Genomic DNA, 27,053 nt, shown 5'->3' on the forward strand with positions numbered 1-27,053 from the left:
TGAATTTCCAGGATCTTTGCCAGGATGTGTAATCCTAATGAGGGCTTCAAAATAAGTAACTTTTCATTTATCCAACTTCATGTTCTACCTCCTTTGATCCAGCACTCTCAGCATCCAAGCCCATATGTACTTTCTTGCCTCCTATTGGTACATGTTGTCTAGATTCTGCAGCTCTTTGCAGATATTGTCTCTGTCTGCTCAGCGGGCCCAGCTTAACATAAACTATGTTTTGTTGTGACTTAATACTAGATAATGGTTGAATAACCAGGGAGAGAGGTTGGGGGAATGTTCTGAGGGGATCCATGCTGTCTTGCAAGATAGTTGCCTGTATATCATCTTCAAGCACAGGGGACATGCTAGATTTTTACAGGGAGGAGTGGGTTACTTCTGGAAGTCCAGAGAGTTCAGGAGAACCTGGTGACTCATGATTTTCAAAGATATGGTATTCCATATCTCAGGGTCTCATTTCTTCCAAATCAGAATCTTGGCCTTGGCGTACTGACTCAGAGGAACCAAGACTTCAACTCTGCTACTTATAGAGTTCAGTTTCTCATCCTCAGCTTTTTGTCCCTTGACTGAAGGAGATGAGACTCTTTATATGCTGCATTGAGGTGCTCTGACTTTGATAATTAGCCTTCAATTGCTGATTAATCACCCTCAGCCTTTCATTATCTTTCTCCAAAAGCACTGATTGCCCCAAGAAATAGCCTTCACTATCCTTACACTTGCCATCTCTCCCATATTTCTCAAGTGCATGAGACATTACACCTACCAGTCATTTTCTTCCAATGGATTACCATTTCAGTTCTTCAGTGGTGGAAACTTTAACAGTAGCACCACTGACACATGTCAGGGGCTATTTGTGCTCCATCTACCATAAGTGCAGAGATCATCAACACCAACTGGTCAGTTGGCAATTTGGCTCCATAATCCCATTTAAGAACCTTCTTTCTTGTCCCATGAGATTAATGTCTATGACAGAGTGAGGAAGCAGGAGTGGGCTGTCAGTTTGGGTTCCGGGGCTGGGATAGTCTATGCATGAGAGGGGCACAGTTGGCTCCACAATGAGGCTTGGACTTTGCACCCATGCATAGATTAGTCATTGCATGTAGGTTGCTTCTGGGGAGGGAGCATGACCTTGGGTGAGGTGGTATCTGGGTGATGTACTACAGTGTTCACTATGATAGCCTTTCATTTTCTACACAGTGTCCTTCTCTACCTTCCTCCTCTTAACAATTAGGATGGGTGCAAGAATAAAGCAGATGACTAATAAGTTGTCCTGTTGACTCCCCTTTGAAAACTATCCTGAAAAGTTAAAAATATGCCAGTCTAAGTTGTTTCCTTGTAATGTAAATACCCTAAGTGCTTACGGGCAATTGGATCTGCCAATCGATTTTATAGGCTTTGCAAATGTGAGGTGCTAAAAAAACTATTTTTTGCATAATTAAATGAACAAATAACCAAGTGCCTACCGTAGATCTGTGGTAAATCATTCCTTTAACCACAATGATTGGTTAAGAGCTGAAGTTAGATTCAGAAATCACCCAAGTGGAGTTATATGATCTTTAACTCTTCCTTGGGTAGAATGGAAACAGAAAGAGAACTGCATTCACACTCATTAGGCCTGGATACATGTTTTGACTGTGTTATTCATTATTCACAGGCTGTGGGAACTTGAGCAAATTACTTAACTTCCATGAGCTTTAGTCCCTTTATCTATATATTTAGTATAATACCTGTCCTGTTTTCCTCACAGTGTTCTTATGAGAATTAACATGAAATATTAGTAGCTAAAACATTAAAAGCTACAGAACATTATAACCTATGGGTGTTTATTATTATTATTACTACTACTAATATTGGTAATTCCCTTGCCTGTTGTAAGAAGCAGGAATGAGTCAGGGAACACAGAAATGGCCAAAATTTAAAGAAGGAGAATAGGAAGTTTGCACAAATAACTTCAAACTATGAATTATAAAAAATTAGCATGCAAATGGATGTTCCTAGCAGATGGTTTTGGGGCCATTTGTTATGTCTTAGGTTTTTTAGTGGGAATAACATAAAAGAATGACTAAATATTTGATTATTCAGTTAAACAAGTATTTGTAATATTCATCTTTGTATTAAATTGAATCTCTTGCAGCATTTTCTTTTATATCTTCTTTATCATTCACAACTTCTGTTTCTCCCATGCATCATATAATGAGGCTCATTGTCAAAAGGGTGTTTATCTGGTGTTGATTTTTATCAATCTCCGTTAATTGTTCAGAGATGAGTGCACCATGCATGTGTTATGTTACATTATTTCTTTAAACCATACCATTAAGATTATGGATTTGGGTATCAATGAACATAAAATACCTTCATTGAAGGAACTATTTTATATCCTCACACAAAGACCTTATGTTATGCAATAGCAAGTAATAATAAAAATCATTGTTTCAAAAATACATTTTTTGACCCTGAAGCATGGATGGTTTTTGATTGGTCAGTATTCCACATGTTCACTTGTGAATGTTCAAATCCAACTTGTTTAAACTGTTACTTGTGTGATGGAACTATAAATAAAATAATATATACTTAATATATTATGTATACACATAATGTATACACTATATACTTCATGCCAAACCATTGAAATGCAGTATATGTATACATAGTCACATATACATAAAGATATATATATATATTTAAATAAATTATTCATTGCTGTGTGTCTGGATTACCAAAGGTAGAGTTCTAGAGTCACCTTTTTCATCCTTGCCCTTGTTTTCCTGTCTTGTTTTGAGACACAGAAATCAGGTAGGAGAACAGAGCAGTTCAGTTTGTGTTACAAGTTGATAAACTTGCTTCAGCCACCAGAATACATTAGCAACATGTCTATTTTCTTGATTTGATTTCCATCAACCCAAAACATCCCCTGAAAAAGAAATGTGTTTGGCCGGGCGCGGTGGCTCACGCCTGTAATCCCAGCACTTTGGGAGGCCGAGGCGGGTGGATCACAAGGTCAGGAGATTGAGACCATCCTGACTAACATGGTGAAACCCCATCTCTACTAAAAAATACAAAAAATTAGCCGGGCGTGGTGGCACGCACCTGTAGTCCCAGCTACTCGGGAGGCGGAGGCAGGAGAATGGCGTGAACCCCAGAGGCGGAGGCGGAGTTTGCAGTGAGCCGAGATCGCGCCACTGCACTCCAGCCTGGGCGACAGAGCGAGACTCCATCTCAAAAAAAAAAAAAAAAAAAAAGAAGTGTGTTCAGCACAACTCTGGTTCATCACCTACCATGGGTACAATCAGCATGGGCTACTTAAAAACAGGAAATAAATGTTCCTATCCCCAGGATCTCAAAGCCTAGTAAATAACTAATAAATAACTACAAAAGAAGGCAGGCAGAAGGCAGGCCTCCTTAGAGCCTCAGGAGGGGTTTCAACTGGTTGATGGAATCAGGTAGAAGAAGATATTAATTTATACTGTGTGGGGTAGGGGTGAGGCATGGGAAAACATCTTGTGGTAGAGTTTAGGATAAACCTAAACAGGCATCCTTAACCATTATTGTGTCTAATGACCTGTTCTCAAAATAATGTTTGGAATGTATAAAATAAAAGAGAAAGGATTATAATTGAAACCAATTGTATCAAAATAGCTCTTGAAATATAAAAAAATTGTGATATAATAATAAGTACACTTCTTTATTAAGGCATTAAATAAAAAATTCATTTGCAGGTGTAATAACTTGTAATTTTAAAGTAGTAATGAGCATAAATAATAATTCAAGATATCTGTAATGACTATAATGTGATATGGATATATCTGTGATTTCTATTTGTGACAAAGTCTTATGTACTTCTAATATGTTCATTGTTTGTTGCCTAGATTCACAATAAAAGGAAATACTACATTTCAGTTAGGAGTTAGTGAAAATGGAAATGTAATTTTTCTCCCATTTAAATCACAAATCTCTTAATTTTACCTCTGGACCCTTGGGGGTCTATGGAGTACAGGTTAAGAACCACTCGCCTAGAGGATGAATAGGACATTGATAGGGAAATGGAGAAGAAGTGTGAGAGCGGTTCTACCTGTATGGTAAAACAACGTTGTTGGGGATGGGGCAGCAAAGGGCGTGTTTGAGGAGTAGAGAGGTATGTCTAGAGGGTGTGTGAATGGAGTGTGCACTGTGTGGGGCAGTATGAAAAAATGATGGATGCATAGGAAAAGGAGAGATCATGGGGCTCTCTCAGAGGCCTTAGCATGCCAGAAGGAGGAATTGCACCAGTGAAGAGCCCTCAGTGTTGTCTTTGAGCAGGCAACCAACATAAATATGTTGTTGTTTTAGGAAAGTTGTTTGCAGCATAATGGGAGTTGTGTTGAAAGGCTTGAAGCGGGAAGCCCCTTAGCAGCTTATTACATTGGTCAGGAGAAATATATTGAGAGCTTGAACTAATTCAGTAGAAGTGGAAAAGAGAAGAGGTAAGCAAAAGACCATCGATAGGCAGACTGAAAGGATTTGGCAACAGGAGAATAGGGTGGGGGATGCAAAAGTGGGGAGAAAAGCTGATTCTAAGTGCTTAACTTGTCACACAGGGATGATGGTGAAGCAATGAACCAATACAGAGAACACAGCAAGAAGGGTAAATTTGTGACAGAGGAGTAATAAATTCTTTTTGGGTATATTGAAAGTTGAGGTATTCATGAGCTTTTCATGTGGAAATGTTCAGCAGGCAGTGAAGGTGAATCTAGAATCTGGACAAAAGTTCAAGAATGGAAATGCAGATTTGGTAATCATAATGAGAACAGCTGAAATCAAGGGGTGAAATTGCCAAAGAAGGGCAAAGGTGCTGAAGACTGAATGTTGTTTGACTTCTCGGCTGTGCAAAATGTTTCAAGAACTGCTTGGCAATTTTGTACATTTAGTCCTTGTTTCTTTAGTTGCATGAAGTGAATAATGTGCCTATTATGTTTCTGATACTCTGCTTTTTCAAAGATCAATAAGATATTGGCCTGCTTTCAAGGAACTAATATTTTGAGTAGAGAAGCTGACATATGAACAAATAAATATAATTAAGCACAATAATAGAATTATGTACACAGTAGAGAATGATACAGAGAAGGGCAGGATTAACTTCAACTGGGGTGGGAGTAAGGAAGGCTTCCTAGAGAAGGTGACCACTGATTTGGGTTTTGAGAGTTGAATAGTAGTTTGCCAAGTGGGAAAGGTGTTTTAATTAGTGGGGATGAACTGTGCAAAAGACTGGTGTATCCAGTGAACTGCTTTCCTTCTCTTGTTTCTTGTGACTAATCCCCAACTTGTGTTATACAAGATTTAAATGTTTGCAAGATCTGAAATCGTTTCTCTCTGTGAGTAGCCCCTCTCCTCATCTTAATGTTAAACAAGACCCCTCAAATTTGGCCATGAAACTATTTTGTGCTTGATCTAATCTTTTAAGTTGAAGTTTAACTTCATTTTTTCTGGTTTTGTTCTTTCAAAAATGAAGATAATTCTGTAATCATCCTCTGTCAAAAATAAAGGTATACAAAGTGTCCGGTAAGTACAACATTAAAAATAATGGCATGTTTGATGGAACATAATTTATCGAAAGTTCTCTGTTTGCCAGCCCTTTTTTTGCCTCTGGATTATGTTCATAATAATATGTATCCTTTCATGGAAATTAAGGCTTGTTGGGGCTCATGTTTTCAACTGCAGCATGTCAGCATTGTTCATGTTATGTCCAAGCTGGTTGAAATTAGCTTCATAGTAGAGCCATTATGAAGTTTTTGTTAAATAGATATATAATTTTTAAATATGAAAAATCTCAATGTCATGAAAATTAATTTTTAAAATTTTTCCTACTTTATATCTTTATGGTATTGTATCAAGACAGGATTTTCTCCTCCACCTCTTTTTTTGGGGGGCCAGGGTTCTAACCGTACTCTCTGGAGTTCTGGCACATACCTATCAAGGATGACAGAAAAGATTCTTTGGAAAAATAAAGAAATCAGAACAACTCTGTAAGCATATCGATAGAGTCTGCTTGAATATGCAATCAGACAAAAGAAATATTTGTCTTTTACATATTTAATTTTGAGTTGGACGAGGAATGATCATTTTCCCTTATTTTCCCAGTTACCCTGGAGCTGTACAAGTCACACACAGCTCCACTTGAGAGAAAACTGGATGGAACCATTTGACTGAAAATCCATGTCCAAGGCCAACAAGAAAGAGCTGAGACACTGCAGAAAGAGCAGGAATAAATAAAAGGTGAAGACAGACAGAGACCAGACAAGGAGGACTCAATTACAGACTGATAGAAGACTCAAGGAAGAAAATGAAGGTTTGTAACTTCTAGACTTCTTGTATAGGCTTGTCTATCTAAAAAGATACATAAATCATATATATTAGCATATATCAGGCATTTATCTGTTCAGCGGAGACCAATTCACAAAAATGCCAAAACTCCATGCTTACAAGGTTCTGAAGAGTAGAATAAATATCTATTTAGGGAAAAAATTCTATTGCATTTTGTGCTGTCTTATACATATTACAGAGCTTGGGGGAAGTGGAAACAACCTTCTTCTGGAAACCTTCTTTTTACAAATGCAAGGATGGCCTGGAAATGGACCTAAGGTCCTTATGGAGCCACTTTGTCTAAAATGCTAAAGAAGTGGCTCTCACATTGATCCACATAACTAGAACCAGCTGAAGTCTTGTTTAGCCTATTATGGCCTTCTGACTTGAATTAATTGATCAAATAATTAAACATTTATTAAATTATGCAGCATCCTCTATGTCCCATGTCCTGTGTAGGGGCTTAGGAAACAAGGATGAGGATAAACACCCTTTCCTTGAGAGGCTGAGGAACATTAAATGTAAAAAAACACCCGCAAAAACAAAAATAAAAAAGCTATCCTTCCACCCACTGCAAAAAAGAAGAAAAAAGGCTATCAAGTGATCGTTTTGGAGTTGATGCATTACTGGTGATTGAATTTTTATAAGTGTGATGTGTAGCTACAAAAGGCCCAGATATGTAAAAAAAAAATTCCAATATGAATCTTCCTGAGGCCTAGACTTGGCTTATATCTTCTCTCTGGTTCCTAAATTTTATTTAACAACTTTTTCTTAGCCTGTTGAATTTCCCACATGAAGACCCCTTTCAATCCACAGTTCAGGCTGTCAGGAGTCTAATCTTCCTGGAAGACAGTGACAGCCACAAATTCAGGTTGAATCTTTTATTCCCCCCTACACAGACCAATGCTACTGGAAAGAACTATATTTACCTTAACTCGTTGGCAGGGATAGTAGTGAACATATGTACTCTTTGGACCTTTATTTCCAGGCCCAGAATTGGACTCTCTATATCCAGTTACTCTTCTTTCTAATCTGTTCCATCCACTCCCATGGTCTTCTTAAAGCATAGATCTGATTGGGTAATTCATAGGGAAATGATCTAGTCCTTAGCTTGGTCTCTGTGCTCTCTACCATTTATCTCCATCCTATCTTTACAGCTTCATCTTCTAGTCCAGTGGCTACTATGGGATACTTGTGTTTTCTAGAAATACTGAACTGAACGCTTTCATGATCTTTACATTTGCTCTTTCTGTTCCCTTCACTTTTTTTTTTTTTTTTTTTTTTGAGACTGGGTCTCACTATGTCATGCAGGCTGGAGTGCAGTGGTATTATCATAGCTCACTGTAACCTCAACTCTTGAGCTCAAGCTATCAGCCTTCCAGGTAACTAGGATTACAGGCATGTGACACCATGCCCGGTTAATTTTAAAAAATTCTTTTTTTTTTTTGTGGAGATGATAGGGGTCTCACTATGTTGCTCAGCCTGGCTCAAACTCCTGGCCTCAAGCAATTCCCCTGTCTCAGCCTCCCAAAGTGTTGAGATTATAGGTGTGGGCTACTCTGCCTGGCTTTTTCCTCCTAGACAATTAAATATCTCAGGCTGTTAAAATCCTGCTCATCTTTGAAAACCTGATTTAAATATCACAAATACTCTAGAAGAGCCTTCAGAGTTTCCTTTCTTGGTATTAATAATTTCTTTCTCTGGGCTTTCACAGAACTTTACTAATATCTCCTATAGCACTAAGGTTATAGGCATTAAACTAAATGGTATAAATCACAGTATTTGGCATAATGAAAGAGTTAAATAAATATTAGCTATTAGTTTTACTTATCACATTGTGCCTAAGATAAAATTTCTATATACGTGTAAGTAATGTATAAGTAAGTCCTCCACTAATCTATAAGTTCTTTAAGAAAAGATAATAACTTACCCCTTTTAGTGCCTAAAATCTTAGATTTGTGCTTTTTACCTCGAAGAAGCACAAAAAGCACTTGTGGAAACACTGGTTGAATGAATCTGTTACTAGAATTTAGAGAAAGAAATATAGAACAGAGCAGCTTTTCACCCTGATATGTGCTAAGGCATTCTGTTGGGCTTCATGTACTTTACCTCATTCAATCCCCACAACTACCCTGTGAAACATATATTGATCTTGCTCTATGAGGAAATTGAGACTCAAGGAATTTAAATAATATACCACAAGTCAGCAACTAGAAAGAATCAAAGCCAGAATTCAAAGCTATTGCATTTCTGACTCCAACTCCTAGGCTCTTGCTCCCATAATATTTTGACACTAAGTGACATCATGTTGTCCCCAAGGGGGCTAGTATGTGGACACCAAAATGGCTCCTAGCAAATACTACTAATACAGTTCTCAGAGAGATTTCAAACAGTTTAAAAAAGTCATCATTTCTTCTTCTTCTTCTTTTTTTTTTTTTGAGATGGAGTCTCACTCTTTCGCCCACTAGAGTGCGGTAGTGCCATCTCCTCTCTGCAACCTCCGCCTCCCGGGTTCAAGTGATTCTCCTGCCTCAGCCTCCCGAGTAGCTGGGATTACAGGCACGTGCCACCATGCCTGGCTAATTTTTTTTTTTTTTTTTTTTGTATTTTTAGTAGAGACAGGGTTTCACCATGTTGGCTAGGCTAGTCTCGAACTGCTGACCTCAGGTGATCCGACCACCTTGGCCTCCCAAAGTGCTGGGATTATAGGCGTAAGCCACCACACCCAGCAAAAAAGTCATCATTTCAATTCAAAGTTAGATTCTAGTTTGTTTTCGTTTTTTTCCCAAAGGTGTCTCCAGCCCCTTCAAGTTATGCCTTTGGGATGGACCATAAAACCGCATTACAATTCTAAGTTCGCATGGGAGTAAATAAAAGTTTTACAAAGTAATATGAATGAGTGTGTTGTCAAGAGGATCCTAGGTGTGTATAAATCCTTTAATTACAATTTCTAGTGCAAATGTTTATCCTTTAATTAGAGGTGTGTAGTAGGCTTCTTTGTGGGGGCAGAGGAGGAAACTGGAACCATATGGTTGCTGCCTCATTTTCATCTAAGCCCTTCCAGGGATTGTAAACCTTAAAATGGCATTGGAACCCAGCACTTTCGAATCTGCTAAGAAAGGTGGGAACAGTAAGTCTTTGTGCAAAGGCTGAATATACATAAGGGAAGTGTAGCCCTAAACCTGTTTGCTCCCACATGTCTTTGCCCCGTTTTGCTTTGACTAATTATATAATCTACAACATAATAGAACCAAGTGATTTTACCTGTCTTGCTGATTACATGGTTTGGAGTAGCCTTTTGGTATGAGGCAGCTTTTAATTTGCTTTAGATTTGGAACTATAAACAATAGGACCTCCCTGAGAGAGAAAACTATTGAGAAGACCAGAAAAAGAGAGGGGCAGAAAGGAGAGGATTTGATCTTGGTAAGGTAAAAACAGCTCAAGCTCTGGGTAGGAATTTTCATTTGCTACTTACCGGCTCTGTGCTTGGCAAGGTTCAAACCTCTCCGAAATTCAGTTTCATCGTCTACAAAATGGGGATAATGACCCCTTCCTTGCCAGGCAATAATGAGATTTAGAGATAATGTGTATGAAGTGCCTGGCATCTGGGAAGCCCATGAAAAATGTCTGATATAGTTATTACAGGTTTTATTTTTTTTATTGGAAGGGCCCATCTTTCAGCACTGTAAGCAGTCCTGAAAAGAACCAGGGTTCAGGACAAATATGATTACTGCTGACGATAACTTTCTTGGTGCCTTTTTCTTATTTCCTTGCCCTTTTCATGTCCCTTGTTTTCCTCTGATTAAATTAATGTTCCAAACTCACCCTTATCAGCATCTTTTTTTTTTTCCATACTTGTAGAATAGTCAAAATAAACTGGAGGGGTTGATCAGACCAAATAATTACAGACAGGCTTTGTTTAGAAGTCAAAAATTGCCTCTTCCCTTTGCCCTGACTACTTTCCTCCTTCTGGTCTTTTCTTTCCCTACATGTCAGTAATAAAATGTATTGTTAGACAGATCAACAGATGCATCACCTTGACACTTTGGTGAGTGAAGACATAGATTTGGATAATAGACATAGCTGAAATGTTTTCCTGGGGGTGTCCAGTTCTCTTATTTACACAACAATTGTTATCCCAGAAAACAACCGGTATATGCCTCCTCCAAACTAGTACAGTTCTTACAGAAGTGGACTAAGGAACTATTTTCCTAAGGGATTCATTAGATTTTGATTAACCTCTAATACATTTGTTCTAAACAACATGGAGGATTTCCCTCAAGCCAGGCTGGGGTTGCCAGCTGTGACAGAGATGGACGTCTAATTTGTTTGTGATTGGGTTGTCAAGGCTGGACATTTGTCATTTGAGATTTCTACTTTACTCCTTTCCCCCAAATCTACTTCTAAAAAGAGAAATCTTTAAAATGAAGTAGATTAAAAATTGATAATGTAGAGTGTGTACTGGATTGGTTTGTATTTTATTTTACTTAGGGAAATCATAATTTTGGGGCCAGTGATTAAAATTCCTGGCTATGTACGGACAAAGCTCACACCGCTCACAAAACACCCCAGTAATCTCATCCCATTTCTTAGGGAAGATTTAATAGCAGGCCTGTTCAGTGAGGCACATACAAGTTCATTACCTTTATAAAACACTCTACAGGAATTTTACTAGTGTCCAAGGCAGTGCTGTTAATGGTTTCCATCCACACATTTCTATAAAAGAACAAAAGACAGCTTGTGTTAACCTTAATTTCTTGGTCTTTTTTGCTTCCTTGATAATTTTCTAAATTCAAACATTTACACGGAATCTTCCAATCATTTGTATTAGTTAGCAACCTGCTACTATTGCAATATTTCACTGTCCTTGTGTTAAGAGTTGTTCTAAGACTGTATTGTCTAAACTGGAGCGGCTGCCTTATACTTAGCTTCATGTCACATTTCAGCTGAGACACAGGCACAGTTTCTGACTTATGCTGCTGCATAGAACGGTAAACTGAAGTTTATGTTACTCAAATATAATTTCTCAAAGCCAAATTGGGCAGCAGCAATGCTGGGTGTTTGTTTTAGTGTTTTCTCTGGCCTTCAATTTAGGTCTTTGGTAATCGCATGTCAGATATCAGGTGAAGTATTGCAGTTGAAATTTTCATATACTTTTCAGAAATTAGACTATGTCTTAATGATCTTTTAAATTTGTGATTTTGGGCTGGGCGCGGTGGCTCACGCCTGTAATCCCAGCACTTTGGGAGGCCAAGGCGGGCGGATCACGAGGTCAGGAGATCGAGACCATCCTGGCTAACATGGTGAAACCCCGTCTCCACTAAAAAATACAAAAAAAATTAGCCGGGCGTGGTGGCGGGCGCCTGTAGCCCCAGCTACTCTGGAGGCTGAGGCAGGAGAATGACGTGAACCTGGGAGGCGGAGCTTGCAGTGAGCCGAGATCCGCGCCACTGCACCCCAGCCTGGGCGACAGAGCGAGACCCTGTCTCAAAATAAATAAATAAATAAATAAAGCACATAAATAAATAAATTTGTGATTTTGAAACCCTTTTGGTGGACCCAATGTGCTCTGGGACTTAAAATTGTTATTCCCTTTCATTCCCTGCTGCCATGGCTTCTGTCTGCTTTGGTTCTGAGCTCTGTGTTGAGACATTTTAAATTGTAATACTTCTTTTTAATTTCAGTTCTCAGATTAGGTTGGTCTAGTTAGGATGAAGGTATTATATTAAATAAATACAATTTTGATCTTGTTTGTTTGGATAAGTCTGTGTGAATACTCATGTAGAATATAAATGACCAGTATTTGACTCCATCACCAACTGAGTGCCCACAGGGTCCATTCAATTTGCACTATGTGCTCTAGGGTCTAAAGAATCCAGTTTGGTTCCAGTTCCAGTCTTCAAGAAGAGGGAAGATTGACCAAGTTAGCAGAAGTGTGAGAAATTATGAGCATGCATCACAAAAAACATCTGTTGACACACTAAAATGAGCACGTGAGGTTATTACAGTGACACCTTGTGCATTTGTTTCTTCACAAGCCATTGCTGCTAATGATGTGGCAGAAGGAGCACTGCACCTGGAGAAGGAAGATTCTAGCTGTGGCTTTTTCATTAACTTGCTGTGTGAACTTATACAAGTCATTTAATTTTTTAAAAACTGAGGTTAGATATCTGTCAATGAGCAAGTTTTACTGGATGATTTCAAACGTTCTTTCTAGCTCTAAAAAAATCCTATGATTCTCATAAAGTTTTATTTGATTGTGACATTTCATTTGGCACCTAATTCTGTACAGATGTCTTAACTCGGACTATTTTGGTTCTTATTGATTTAATACATGGAATTTATCATTCTATTAATGTACCTTGGAGTGAAAAGCATGTCTGTGTATACAGCTGCTCTCACATTTATAATATGTATTACATCTTTTTAATGTACATCATGAGAAATGCCAGTGGACCTAAATGAAATATTACTATTGTTGCATTCATTTTTATGAACTCTGTCAGGCTAAATGAATTAAATAAGGAACAACATGTGCTACAAAAACTACATTTACCATATACTCTGGTGTCTGTGTACTGCATAAACACAGATATCGAATATGTTTTGGGTTTTCTTTACCAAGAGCCAGAAAGTTTCTAACTTAAAGATAAATTGAAAATCAAATGGATGTTTTGATTTTTAAACATGAGGCTGAGCTGTTGTTACAGCACCTATTGTCTTTGCAGACAGCACAGCTGGGGACTTTGTAGTTCCTTTTGTCCTATACCTGGTGATTGAGCAGGTGAGAGGGAGGTGAGTTGGATGTGAGAGGCACAGATTCTAAGAATATGAATAACGGTAGGAATGATGAACTGAGGATCAAGAAACCTGTGGGGACTCCTGAGGGTAGACATACTGGGGATCTTTGATCTCCAGCTCTGTATATATTTCAGAACACTTTACATCTTCCTTCTCTCTGTCCTTTTTTTCTGCCAGCTGTCTGGACAACTTCTCATCTTACTTCTTCTCTATAAAGGCATTACGATCTTTTTTGGAAATCTCACTTTAGCCTGAATGTTTCCAGATTTGAATAGTAAATTCGCCCCGGGAACAGTTCTACCTTGACATTTTTGCACATGAAGAATATGAAAGGATTTGGGAGGCAAGGGCTGGAGAATAGGACATGGGCTTCCAATTTGGGAGGAGATACTTAAAGTTCACGTTAGCAGTTCTTGTTCTAGGCTGTCATTTAAAAAAATGACTTAGGGATGTCAGAATGTTTTTGTTTTGTTTTGCTTTTTAACTTTTTTTAAAAATTGCAAAATAATCTACATGGAATAAAGTGCACAAATCTTAAGTGTACAGCTCTGTGATTATACACACACATGTGTACACCCACATTGATATGGTTAGGCTTTGTGTTCCCACCCAAATCTCATCTTGAATTGTAATTCCCATAATCCTCATAATCCCCAGGTGTCAAGGAAGAGAACAGGTGGAGGTAACTGAATCATGGGGGGCCATCTTCCCCATGCTGTTCTCATGATAGTGAGTGAGTTTTTGATGGTTTTATAAGGCGCTTTTGCTTCTTTGCTCAGCACTTTTCCTCCCTGCCACCTTGTGAAGAAGCTACCTTGCTTCTCCTTCACCTTCTGCCATGAAGGCCTCATGTTTCCTGAGGCCTCCTCAGCCATGCTGAACTGTCAGTCAATTAAAGCTCTTTCCTTTATAAATTACCTAGTCTCGGGTAGTTCTTTATAGCAGTGTAAAAATGGACTGATATACACATACTCCTTGGAATGACTATTAGATTAAGATTTAGAATATCCTTAGCACCCCAGAAGGCTACTTTGTGACCTTTCCCAGGATATAAACTCATCAATTTGTATTTATTAATGTGTTGCAACATGTTTAGAAGGTTTATTGTTGTTTAATTCATGGACTTTGCCATGAAAAATGTACCCTAATAGTGTTATTTTAAGAAACAAACCCCAAGGATCAGAAAACTTATTTGGATAACATTGTAAGCGTGGAGCACTATTTCCAAGGGAAGCTTACCATGATCTACAGGCATCTTTTTATTGAGGGTCATTGCAAGACACAGTAGAATTCCGGCAGTCTCATTTACAATCACACTCATCCTCAATAGCCATATTTATGGCTTCCTGTGTAATGAGGTGATTTATCATGGTATGTCAGCCATAGAGAGTTCAGTATAAATGAATTTGGTTTCTTAAAAAAAGGTATTTATATCTAAACACTTTTACAATAATCTGACATTGCTCTCTAAAGGTAAGCACATATTCTGTGATTTGCATATGAAGAAACCATGCATTACTCTTACTTGACTGACTGTCAGCTTCAGCAGCTGTACCTGGTAGTGCCCAGGTTTGTCATTGTTTCCATGATAGAGCTCATTTTTCAAGGGTTAATAACATAGACCTTAACATTCACTTTGGGTTGAAACTTGGCAACCACTATGAGTTTATAGCCTTAGGAGCTGATTTTAAACAAAAATGGTTTAAATTGATTTACCCTTTTCAAATTACTGTATGTCAAAATAATAGTACTTTGCATCAGTTCTAATGCTTTACATTTATTTAATGTTAAAATTTGTAAGCTATTATTCCCGGGTGATGATTTGGGGGATGCGAGCTATGGGGCAAGTTAAATGAACATTGGTTTCCATTAAGAATTCCAAAATAAATTTGCCAACTTTGACTATTTTTCTTTGGTAATATCATTGCTATTCTAAAAGAAGAAATGCTAGGGCTCTTACCTTTATTAGAAGAGAGCAGTTGTGGCTGTGAGTGCAGTTTGAAAAGAATGATAGAAATAAAATGTTGGAAGTCATGTTTAGTTGTGTAACATCCTGATCTCACAAAGGATTTCTCTCAACTCAGCACCTCTGAGTGATATTTGAACTAAGTTAAGCTGGGGTGTGTGTAGTTGTTCATGGTCTTAAGCTTTTCAGTTTTGAAAACTCCACTCAGAAAGAAGAGGATATTTGTATTTCCACTGTAGCACACATTTTTGTTACTTCTTTGAAATGTACATTTTTATTTTATATACATTAATTTAAAATATGAACACTTCCAGCCTCTTTACTGAGTCAACAAAAGTTAAAACACCACATTCATTTTTCTCCCTTTAAAATTACTTAGATGTCAGCATATTTGTATATTTAATGTACAGCCACATACTAAAGAAAAAAATGCTGCTGGGCTGTATCTATACTGAAGCCATGTTCTCAATGAGAGAAGAGCTGGACTAATAGGGACATCATACTGTCAATTTTTAAACTTTGATCAATTTTTGACTGAGAATGATACAGACAGAAATTTGGAGAAAAAGTTCTCACATATATTAGACACAGTGAGACTAGGACATTATGTGTCAAAAGCTGCAACTTTGTTCTTGTATTGAACAAAGACAAGGCTGAAGAATAAGAAAAGCTATAAAGTAGTTAGTATTATAGAGCATTCTGTAATAAATTACAGACAGGAGGATGAAGAAATACAGTCTAGATGTAGCAAAGGTACAGAAGGAATAGGATTAGCATTGGAACCAGGCAGTTTTGGGTTAGAATTCTTTTATCACTTATTAGGTCACCTGGGCAACCTTGAACACACTAATTTTCCTTGATGATTTTCAGTAAGGTGTGAATAGTGACTGACTTCCAGTGTTTTCATAATAATTAAGATAATGTATGTAAAGTATTTGTCACCTAGCCGTTGCTCAGTAAAAGGTGAGTGTTATGATGGTGTAATTGTAAGAATTTAAACAGTGAACTTACATATAAGACCATACCACCCTGAATGCCCGATCTTGTCTAAAAAGTGAACTTACACGTCATAAAAAGTTTCTGTCGGTTATATTACCTTCTCTTGAGGGATCTCAGAGTGCACTTATATCCAAAGTCTTCTTGGTAGCAGATTTTTCAAAAATCTTCATAATTTCTCTATATGAAACTCACACTCAGGACAAGGACACTTCACCAAAAGTGGCCTATGAAGTGGTTAAGGGGGATAATGCTTCTCAAAGAGGTATCTACAATATCTATACACATGGTGTCTGACCAACCAATCTGATCCTCTCTTAGGGAAAGTTTAAATTCTGGTCATACATAAAATGATAAGGCAGGTAGGAGGTAAAACAGAAAGACAAACAGAGAGAAGACAATAAACATCCATGAGCTAGAAAAGAGAATAGAGAAAAGCCATAGTATGGTGATAGTAAATAAATCAATTGTGCCCATACGTGTCAAGCAGAACCACTATGAACAGTTGGACTACTGTAATGGTAGAACAATTGAGCCATGAAGAGATACTTCTGGAGGGGAAACTGTGAGTGGCCATGGAGTGCTCCCCACTGCTCCTGCCCTACTAGAGTTACTGTTGTCTATAGAATGATATTCCAGTGCTCCCTTAGGTCTGGCTCTGTGTTGCTTTTGTGTGATTTCCTGTCTCTTATTTCCCATTATGTTACAATAAAGCTGCTTTAACTGAGGCAATTTGAGTATGTAATCCATAAAAGGCCAACAAATATTCACAGTTTGACTTATAGATCAAAGTCAAACTAGAGAAAGGACCCCACATATCTTCCCTTGAGTCCATGTGAAGTCATGGATGTGTGAAGCAGAGCGGTATTTGTGAGAAATTTTGAAGTGTTTCTAGATCATACAACATGAGTTGGGGAGAACTAAGAGATGAAGCTGGAGAGATCAGTAGGGGCATAGAGCTCTTTAAGGCAAAGTATGAAATGTGAAGGGGCTTGGAAAATTGTGGAGAAAAGAAACTAAAGGGTTTCTAAGAGGGGAATGATATGGTTAGGTCTTTAGGTATATTAGTCTGGTGGTTTTGCAGAAGATCGTTTGAGGGCAGCAAGACCAAATAAAGGCAGACAGATACAGAGGCTGTTGAAGAGACTAGCTTCTGATTACCAGGGCTTTCACTAAGGGAGAAGCAGTAGGGATGGAGAAGAGAGTACAATATTCAATAACATTTTAACTGACTAGGTCAGAAATGCTTGGTTGATGTAGAGAATGAAGTAGGCAGTCAAGGGTGATTCCTAAGTTTCTGGTTTGGGTGTCTCAGGGGATAGAGGTGATATTAATTTAGAAAGAGGATATAGCAAGAAGAGATGAGTTTGGGGGAAGATGATAAATGCCACTTTGGACATGCTAAGTTTATGATGTCTGCGGGACACTTGGGTAGAGCTGTTTAGTGGACAGTTATATATATGAACAGAAAAATCAGGAGAGAAGTCAGTGTTGGAGGTAAAGGACACATCCATTTTTATGTGGTATTTAGAGTCACAAGGATTAAAGAAGTTTTATGAGGGTAAAGGAGGAATAGCATTTAGAAGGTGAAGAAACACCACTGAAGGGGTAGGTAGAGGAAGAGGAGCTGGTATCAAAAGGAGAGAAGAAATTGTGAGTGGATTGGAGAAAATCAGTAAAGGATGGTTGAATTGAAGTCGAGATATAATAGAGTTTCATTAAGAAGGAGATAATTATTAACAGAATTCAGTGTAGCTAGTGAAATACAGAAAGATGACTACCGAAATAAGGACAATTCCAGTAGAAAGGAAGGCATAGAGGACACTGCAATGGAGCTGTGAATGAAAATAATGGATGCTGATGTTTTGAAAAGTTTAGCTGGAGATATGGTGGGGTGGAGAGAGAAGCTAGACCATAATTTGGGGCAGATATGTGGCTAAGGGAGATATGGAATCTAGGGAGATTTTTTTTCAATGATGGGAGTAGCTTGAAGATGTTTATATGCTGAAAAGGAGACAGTAGGAGAGAGAGAGAGAGAGGCTGGCTTAAGATGTATGTGAGAGAGTTTCACCTGAATAAATGATGCTCCTAGCAGAAGAAGATGGGTCTTAAACGAAGGAAAACTCACCTTTTTCTCTGAGACTGGAAGAAAAGTGTCAATGTGTGTGGCCATAGATACACGTGTAGGTTGTAGTGGGTACAATGAGATAGAAAGCTGGATGATGGGATCACACCAATGAATTCAATTTTCCTGATGAAGAGGGAAGTGGTATCAATGGCTATGAATGAGAGGGGCAGGGCTGAGCCTTTGTGGAGACTGAAGAAAGTCTGGAACTACCAGTTACTTTCAGGAGTAGAAGAGGATGCTGATTATAAGCAGTTAAAATGCTCTTAGAGCCAGAGGGAAGAGAAATTCAGACACTGTGATTGTATAGTTAGGCCCTTCTACAAGGTTATATGATTTTTTTTTTTTTCCCATGCAGTACTCAGCTGCCTATAATTAGGCTTATATTTTAAAACTACACTCAAGTTTTTCACGTGTGGTCATTCAAATAAGAATTTTTGTCTGGTTTATTTTAAATGCAATTTTGAAATGAAAGTCAGGGGACCTTCACACTGAGATGGTAGCATTTGGGTTGGGCACTGTGGAGTGATTCTTAATCCTATTTCATATTTAGTTAGGCTTCTCACCTCATGCCATAGTCCCTTGTGGAGAACATATATTTAGCTTTTAAATTAAGTGCATTCAAATTTGGGGAGGGGATTTTAAGGAATTTATTACCATTTCTTGGGGCACCTTGGGTTATCCAAGAACCAATATCATTGCTGCAGCTATTGCCACTTGCTTCCTGACGGAAAATATATTTGAGCATTAGCTCAAGCAAAAACAGCTAAAACAAGTGGATTTATGGTCTTTAACACTTGGATGCAACTGATTTGCTAGTTGCATCATCCTCATTATCAGTGTTAACTCCCAAAAACAGAGTAGTTTTATATACAATAAAGGTTTATCTGAAGCTTTGCCCCCGGCTCCAACTGAATGCCAAATTTGAGTTTGAAAATACTAGCAGAAATCTTTTCTTACAAGAATTTATCACTTTTATTTTCTCTTTTGCTCCTCCAACTTCTAGCTGGACCTGTGAAGAACTGTCGAAATAGCTGTAGAGGAATTGTGGTGGAGGCAGTAATGGCTCCTTTAGTAGCAGAGAATAGAAAGATCTCGAAAACAAAGCCTATTGTCAGGAGACTTGCACCCATCCTGGCCTACTTCCAAGTGTAAGTGAGGTAACATTTAATTTCTGAAGTGGAGATTTGAACCAAATCGTTAACCTCTCAAAGTTTAACCAACAAAAGGTGATGATGATGTTTTAAAAAAATTAAATAAAAATGTCTGGTTTTTGGTAATAATTATAACACAACACTTATTCTTCTCAAATTTCTTGTCTTTCATTAAATTTTGCCTTAAATTACCACTCAGATTTTTCATGTGTGACCATTTGGAAGTAGAATTCTTTCTTTGGTGTTAGTGTGTTATAAAATTTTCATAGTTGCACACATTGCTTTTAGATATTCAGTTTGTTTGATTTGAAAACTTTACCAAATAATTTGCCTCTAGATTTTAATTAGCAGAAGACTTATCTACATTAGCTTTACAAATAAAGTGGCCAAAGTGTATTGATTATCAGATTGTAAGGAGTTATCTATTGGATGAGGACCAAACCAAAACAGATAAATGGCTTGTCATATAAACATTTATGAGCCAATGGAATGACAGTCCTCATTTGAAAGCAACTAGTATAAATTTGGCCTATACCACAGTGGGTGTGAAAATTGCAAGGTAAAATAAAACAGATGAGACCATTTAAGTTTGAAATGGAAGAACAGATCACTGGCAACAGCTATTTACTTTCACAGTCACTAAAATAGGGTGTTCTGTTGTGAAAACTATCAATACAGGGTGATGGATACCCTGCTTAAAGTGCCAATATGATGCCATTCTGAACTGCAAAACGATTTCATTACAAGTGTGTGGGGAACCTTTAAACATGACATTACGATGCGACTATAATGTAAGATAACAATGGAAAAACAATTTCAGAGTAAGTGTAAGGAGACTATAACCATGCAGTTAGAAGGCCACTGGAATGTGAGATTATAATAGCTCAACATTAAAATGCTGAAAAGGATATGGCCAATTGCTTTTTTTTTTTTAAACTAGGAATAGCCTAGACAACATTTATACTCATGAATAGTAAAGTCATAGAATGTATTTTAGGGAGGAGGGAAGCTCAGCACCAGTATATCCAGCTCTTATCCCCATTCTGAAGTGTATTCTCATTTTTTTTTTTTCCATTTCTTGAGGTTAAGTTGGAGACAGTTTTTTGTTCGACCTTATCACTCTCCTTCAACCATACCACTTTGAAGCTCTGTTGCAAGTTCAAAAACATTTTCTTTCTGACTCACATCTAGCCCTATGACTTGGCTGCATTAGCCACCATGGGATATAATTTGAGTTCAACTAGGATGATTTTCTACTGCTCATTTTATTTCCCTGTCTTCCAGTTATCACTGGACCTCAGTTTTAATCTTACCATTAGAAATGTATTTCTTTGAGTCTAAAATGATTTTAAAAAATTCTTTGAGAGTACATAATAAATTTAAAATTTAACAACACTTATCAATGTATAAAATATAAGTACTGGTTAGAGGGGTAACATACTAAACTTGAACAGTCTAAGAAGCACAGACTTTGTCATCAGACAGACCTGAGTTCATATTTCAGCTCTTCTACTTAGTTATGTATAAATATGGGCAGGTCCATACTTTTCTAAGTCTTGAGTTCCTTATCTGCAAAATGGGGCTAATACCAGCACTTAATTCTTAGGGTAATTGTAATATGAAATAGATACCACGTATGAATGCCCTGCACAGTGCCCAGCCAATATGAGGGGCTTGATAAAAATTCTCTCCTTACAAATATAGAAAGGGTCAAGACGCTAGAGAGTGGAGTAAAGGAGAGAGAACAGAGCATAGTCACAATGGCAATGTGATTAGGGAGAAGGTTTCTCCCTAAACTCGACCTATTTACAATTTATTTTCGAGCCACTCCAATTCAATTCTAATTAAGCAGCCTCTTAGTCTTGATTATCTAAGGTATGCCTGAGTTTTCTTATCTCTTCCTGTTCTTCTGCATCTTTGGATTATTGTTTGTCCACAAGTACTGCCACCTTTAGTACTGCTCTATCTATGATAATGGGACATTCTGTCCTTGGGAGATGACTTGTGGCCACTGTCTGAGCTGTTCCTCACTGGGCCTCTTTCCTTTAGGCTTCTATCATGCATGGTGCTACCTTAAATAATCTCATCTTGGATCACAACCTGGGGTAGTGATTTTCCAGCTCCTGAGGTTATACAAAAGTGTAAACAAGAATTTTATTATACCTCTGAACCAGTTTTAAATCTATTCATCCATATCATACTTAAAGGACCAATTCGCTAATAAGATCAAACACAGTTTTGTGAGCATAGAATGCAACATTTTCTCCCCAGATATTTTCTTCTGGTAGGAGTCTTGATTTTAGCTGCGGTATTAGTTTTTGTCTAAAGCCCTCATAGCATTATCAAGCATTCTCATGAAGGAGTTACCTGACTCTCAAAATATATTCTTGTATTACTCCAGTTTAGTGACCCCATTCACTATATGACTGGTTAATTTCCTTAAAAGTTTTTCTATAGGGATAAGTCACCAAAGAAATAACTCACTCAGAGTGCAAGGCCCCTGTTGAACATACTTTATGGCCCTAGGCACTAGCAGTGCCAGTAATTGAAGGTTATTCATAAATGATTTTTGGAGTAAACTTCATGTAGACTGCAAACCAATCCAAATTATTCAAGGCAGTATAATCTGGGTGACATGGAATGCAATGCTGTAGCACAACTACTTTGCCTTCAGCCCATAATGAGCACCAACTATGTGAAAGATGTGAAGACAGTCATTTTCTCATGTGGGGATAAGATTGGGGAAGAAACATATTGTTGTGTGTCTCCTGTATGCTAGATGTCGTATGCCTTACTTCATTCACTTACTCTTAAAAACAACCCCAAGAGTCGTTTTGTCATAAATATGCATTATCATCCATATTTTATAAAGAATGAAAACTAAGAGAGGTTGCGAGACCTGTCTGAGGTTATATACGTGGAGTGTTGAAGCTAGGATTTGAACATGACTGTCCGGTTACAAATCCTCTGCTATTTACACTCTATCTCATTGCTGCCCCTTGTGTGAATTCAGCTACAATCCGCTAGAGGAAAAGATAAAAGAACATGAAGGACTGGGTGGCAAAGTAATCTGCGATAAGTGCCATGTGAGTAGAATGAAAAGTACCAAAGGGTTTGAAGGAGAAAAAGATTACTTCTGCCCGGGTTCTGTCTTCACTGTGGCATTTATCTTTTTTTTTTTTTCTATCTGCTCTTTGGGGATGCTGCTTTCGCTCACTGGTGTGCTTCTCTGTCTACCAAGCAATGGTCAACACTGACTTCTTAAACTGCCTAAGCCAGTAATTATTGCCTAAAATAAAAAACCGAGTCCCTAGACTGCTTGTTATGTTCCAGATCTCTTCTATTCTCATTTTTCCCCAGAAATGTTTCCCTTGGATGACTCTTCTATCTCCACAATGTGTTAAAAGTGTACGTGTACCCTAGAACTTAAAGTATAATAATAAAAATTAATAAATTAAAAAAAGAAAAAGAAAAAGAAAAAAGTATACTTACTCTTTAAGGCCCAAGTCAAATGTACTTTCTGGGAACTCTTCCTCCAGCAGAATTAGCGACAATTTGTCTCTTGTCTCTCAGCGCATTGGCTATACAACTATTTGATACGTGTTACCTATTGTTTAGCATGGTGGAGTCATGCTAAGCATCAGGTCAAGTTATGTTTTGTTTTGGGATTTGGACATTTAATGGCACATCTGTCATATTAGTGAGGTGGACCTGATAAGAGTCCATTTAGCTGAGTGATCGAGAAGTGTGTTTTGGGGGCAGGGATGATATTAGGTAACAAGAGAATCCGAAACACATCCTTTGTCTAAAAAGCATCATCCTTATGGTAAGAAGGTGGAGTTTCTTTGAAGAGTTCAGCCTTCCTCCTGCCAACATGCAGTTGTGTCGGGGGCAAAACGTGGTGTGATGTGAAAGAGGATATAACTAAAGCATCTGAAAACTATTTTCATATAAACTATGAGATTTTGGGGACAAGAAAATAGCATTGCTAGAAACTGACAGAGTAACGTTGTATGAACATGGTATCATTCTTACGGCATAATACGGCAAGTGCATTGGGACTGTGGAGGTCATAGCCCGGTTTTAGGTCGTCACAGGCTTCAGCACTGTATCTCTGTACCTGAAGTCTGTAGATTTCTGGGGAGGGGTTAGGCTGCATGGCAAAAGGTCCACAATTCCATAAGCACATGATATATTGTCAATGGGCAAAACAGTGTTTCCTGAATGAATGCACTACTTCCTTTCAAATATATATAGAGATTCTTATGACGAATAAATATGTTTATTGAAAGGATTACTGAATTTACTGTCATATGTGTCATTAAGTATTTTTTCAATTAACAGACACTAAAACGTACCTATTTTTGTACAAATGTGGTGAATATGAAACCTTTTAAGGTTAAAAAGGTGTTTCCATACTCACAGAGGATTATTGGTGAGGGGTGGAGTTAGTGATATCTGGTGGTGGCAGCTCCTACTGATTAGCTCCATGAGTACTAGCTCTTCTTTACCATCTAACACACAAACATTGGTGACTGGCATTTAGCAAGTCAATTTGGAATGAATGAATAAGAGAATGAATTAATAGTTTTTGGGTTGAGAAATGTCTACCCCTTCTACTATTGCATTCTGACCCATTACATAGAATTCCATGTACAGGCCAGTCTCCATAAAAGCAAGAAAAAAGTTAAAAAAAAAAAAAAAAGAAAAAAAAAAGTCTACCACTTTTCATCCAGTTAGTACACAAATAGTGTGATAATTTATATCCCAATGGTACAGTCATGTGGACCAGAACCAGCCCCTATATTGGCAAGTGAACTTATTTCTACCCAGTGAGTCAGTTAAAATGGGAATAATAATTTAATTTAGTGTATTTCACTTGTGACTGTCACAATAAACCCTGATGTATGTATATTAGTTCCAAGAGAAAGATAATCCATGTCATTTGAACTTTCTTTCGCCAACTTTAAAATGTGGTTAGTAAAAAGTTTTGATTGAAAATAGAAAAACTCTGGTGAAATTTTCAAAAGGAGTAAATCATATCCTTGGGATAATTTCAATTAAACCATTTTCTATGAAGATGTGTCAGCTTTGGGTATGTCATGAGCCAGGTCTCTTCATATGCTTTCACACATAGGCCAAAGATTTGCTGCAAACTCTGTGAGTTAGATAAGTCTAGGCAGGTTTTTTCATTTCCCTTCTTCTTTACTTGTGGGACTGTCAACTCTCAGAAAATCTAGTGAGGCCCTAATTTATAAACATTCAATGTATCCTCATACTATTGAAGCATCATGGGAGGGGATATTAAGAGGAAGTAGAATCATGAAATTCAAAGAGAATTCCAAATGGTTCGAGATGAAAGGGAGCTTAGAGGTCATCATAGTCCAATCTGTTCATTTTACTGATGTAGCCGAAAATGTGAAGTGACTGGTACAACATTATGTTTCTAGTTAGTTGTAGAGTTGGGCCACCAAGACTTTTACCATTTCAAAATCTCTACTTGCTCTGGTCCCCATTAAAAAAAAAATTTATGTGGATTTTGGCTCTGATGTCACCTCTTCCAACATTGGATGACTTAATAACTCTCTGTACCACTCCATTTGCCACTCTTTAGAGACTCTTTCTACCTGTGACAGGAAGCTGACCTTTAAGGAAAGCAGCAGAAAGCTCCATTGCCTTCTGGCTTCTGGTTGGGTTTGATCAAAGGGAGACTTGGCAGGGTACTCTCAGAGGAGAAAGAGATCAATGCATTTATGACCCTCCACGCCCGGACTACAAGTCATTGGTGGCTGTGTTTGATACTGAAAACCAGAGTTCTTGTTGGAAGATCCTTTCCTTTAGCTATAGTTTTTTCTTTGTGTTCTGGTAACTGCTTCTTTCCCTCTCTACTGAGGCCTACGGGTAGTAGTGACTTTCCACTTTTACTCATTCTAAGGTGTTTTGCTTTCCCTTACTCGTTTACCTTAATACTGTCCACACGTTTTACAAAGTCCCTTTATTAAACTCTCATCAATTAACTCATTGAGTATAAAATCTGTTTCCTGCTCGAACACCAATTGATATACTCCATCCTCTGTTACCTTAATTTTTTTCCTTCATAGCACAAATTACAAGCTATACTCAGCTTGTAAAAATGTGTTTGCTTATTTATTACCTGGCATTCCTGACCACAATGTGTTTCCATGGCTCAGTGCAGTGCCTGACACATGGTAGATACTCAGTACATGTTTGTTAACTGAATGGTTCCAGACATACAAACTTGCAGTTCAAAATTCTTTCTATACATCACAATGAGAATAACTCTGTAAAATTTTTAAGGGATGAATCTGCCTAAAGGGAAATTTTAATTCATTTCAACGTCAAATATAAACTGTATAGGCTTTTGTGGGTTAGTAGTTGCTATTTAATATATTGTTTCTATGGTAAAATGTACTCCAGATCAACCCATTTTTTCCCATTAGATTATAGTTTCATGAAGGCAGAAAACAGATGTATCTTCTCCATGGTTGTATGCTGAAAGCTTTGCACACTGCCTGGCACAGAGGTAAATTCTTCTTTGTGCTGAAGACCAAGCTGAATACTAGTGACTTGGAGATGTATGAGGCAGGATCTCTCTCTTTGAGTGGCTCATAGTCTTATGGAAGATATTGACACACAAACAAGAATGGCAATGTAAGGCAATAGGTGATACAATGGAGGTTACGAGAAAGTGTTTTGGCCTTATAGAGAAAGGAGAGAAGCCAGGGAACTCTTGACAGACGATCTGGGTGAAGGGGGTGTGGGGTGGTCTTCCAGGACTTTCCTTTTCTGAAACAGCTTATTCAGGGGTGTAAGTTCAAAACTAACAGATTCTGAAATAAAATGTTTATCACCCAGTCCATTTAGAGCTGAGTATTTCATGTAAAACACAACTTTCCTGCTTGTTGACATTGGCTTTCTATTTTCCTTCTTTTATCCTTTTATTCAGGAAAAAAAAGTAAAAGAAGTAAAAATGACTTTTGAATCTGGATTTTCTGAGTGTCAAAAAGATAGTAAATTCTGTTTAAAAGATGATAAACTGATTATCCAAGTGTACTCTTTTAAAGCATCATGAAACTTAGCTGAAATTGACTGCAGGAAAAAAAGGAAATAAAAACTTGTTATATTCCCCACCAGAGGGAGACAATTTTTTTCCTTTTGACTTTCAAAACCTAAATTCTGATTAATGCAGATTTGAAGAGTACAATACAAGGTTTACCGGAGCTGATTAATACCCAGGGGGAAAAAACAAACTTACAGTCTAATTTGTTTACTTTTGTCTTTTAATATCAAATTATTTTCGAGATCTAAATTCTGTTCTGCCAGCACAGTAAATGCTACTTAACATGCATGGAACTTTAAGAGCTACTTGTTATTTCAGTGTCGACTTTATCTCTAATTATATTAGTATGGATTCAGATAGGACACTGATAATATAACAACATAGAATAATTTAGCATTAATTATTTTTTATAGTAAGACATTTACAAATCAACCCTAAACTAAGAGAGACAAGGGGTACGGTGGTGGTGGAGAAAAAAGTGATAACAGTATCTCTTTCTATTGGCAAGACTGTAGCTATCGGAATAAACTGAAACCAAGTCAGCCAATTTTCAATATGCCGCAACTCTACAAAATTTAAGAAAGA

At 37.6% G+C, this 27,053-nt stretch overlaps 1 long non-coding RNA gene across 1 annotated transcript in view; it reads left to right on the forward strand.

Annotated features, from left to right (window-relative positions):
* LOC134738358 (uncharacterized) overlaps positions 1 to 27,053 on the forward strand; it is a 156,140-nt gene that overhangs the window by 118,646 nt on the left and 10,441 nt on the right. Inside the window, exons 2-3 of the long non-coding RNA XR_010124047.1 lie at positions 6,124 to 6,331; positions 19,240 to 19,384. This is a non-coding gene — a long non-coding RNA (uncharacterized LOC134738358). The remainder of the gene's footprint in view (positions 1 to 6,123; positions 6,332 to 19,239; positions 19,385 to 27,053) is intronic.

Source organism: Pongo pygmaeus, chromosome 1 (assembly GCF_028885625.2).
Source record: "Pongo pygmaeus isolate AG05252 chromosome 1, NHGRI_mPonPyg2-v2.0_pri, whole genome shotgun sequence".
Classification (NCBI taxonomy): Eukaryota; Metazoa; Chordata; class Mammalia; order Primates; family Hominidae; genus Pongo; species Pongo pygmaeus.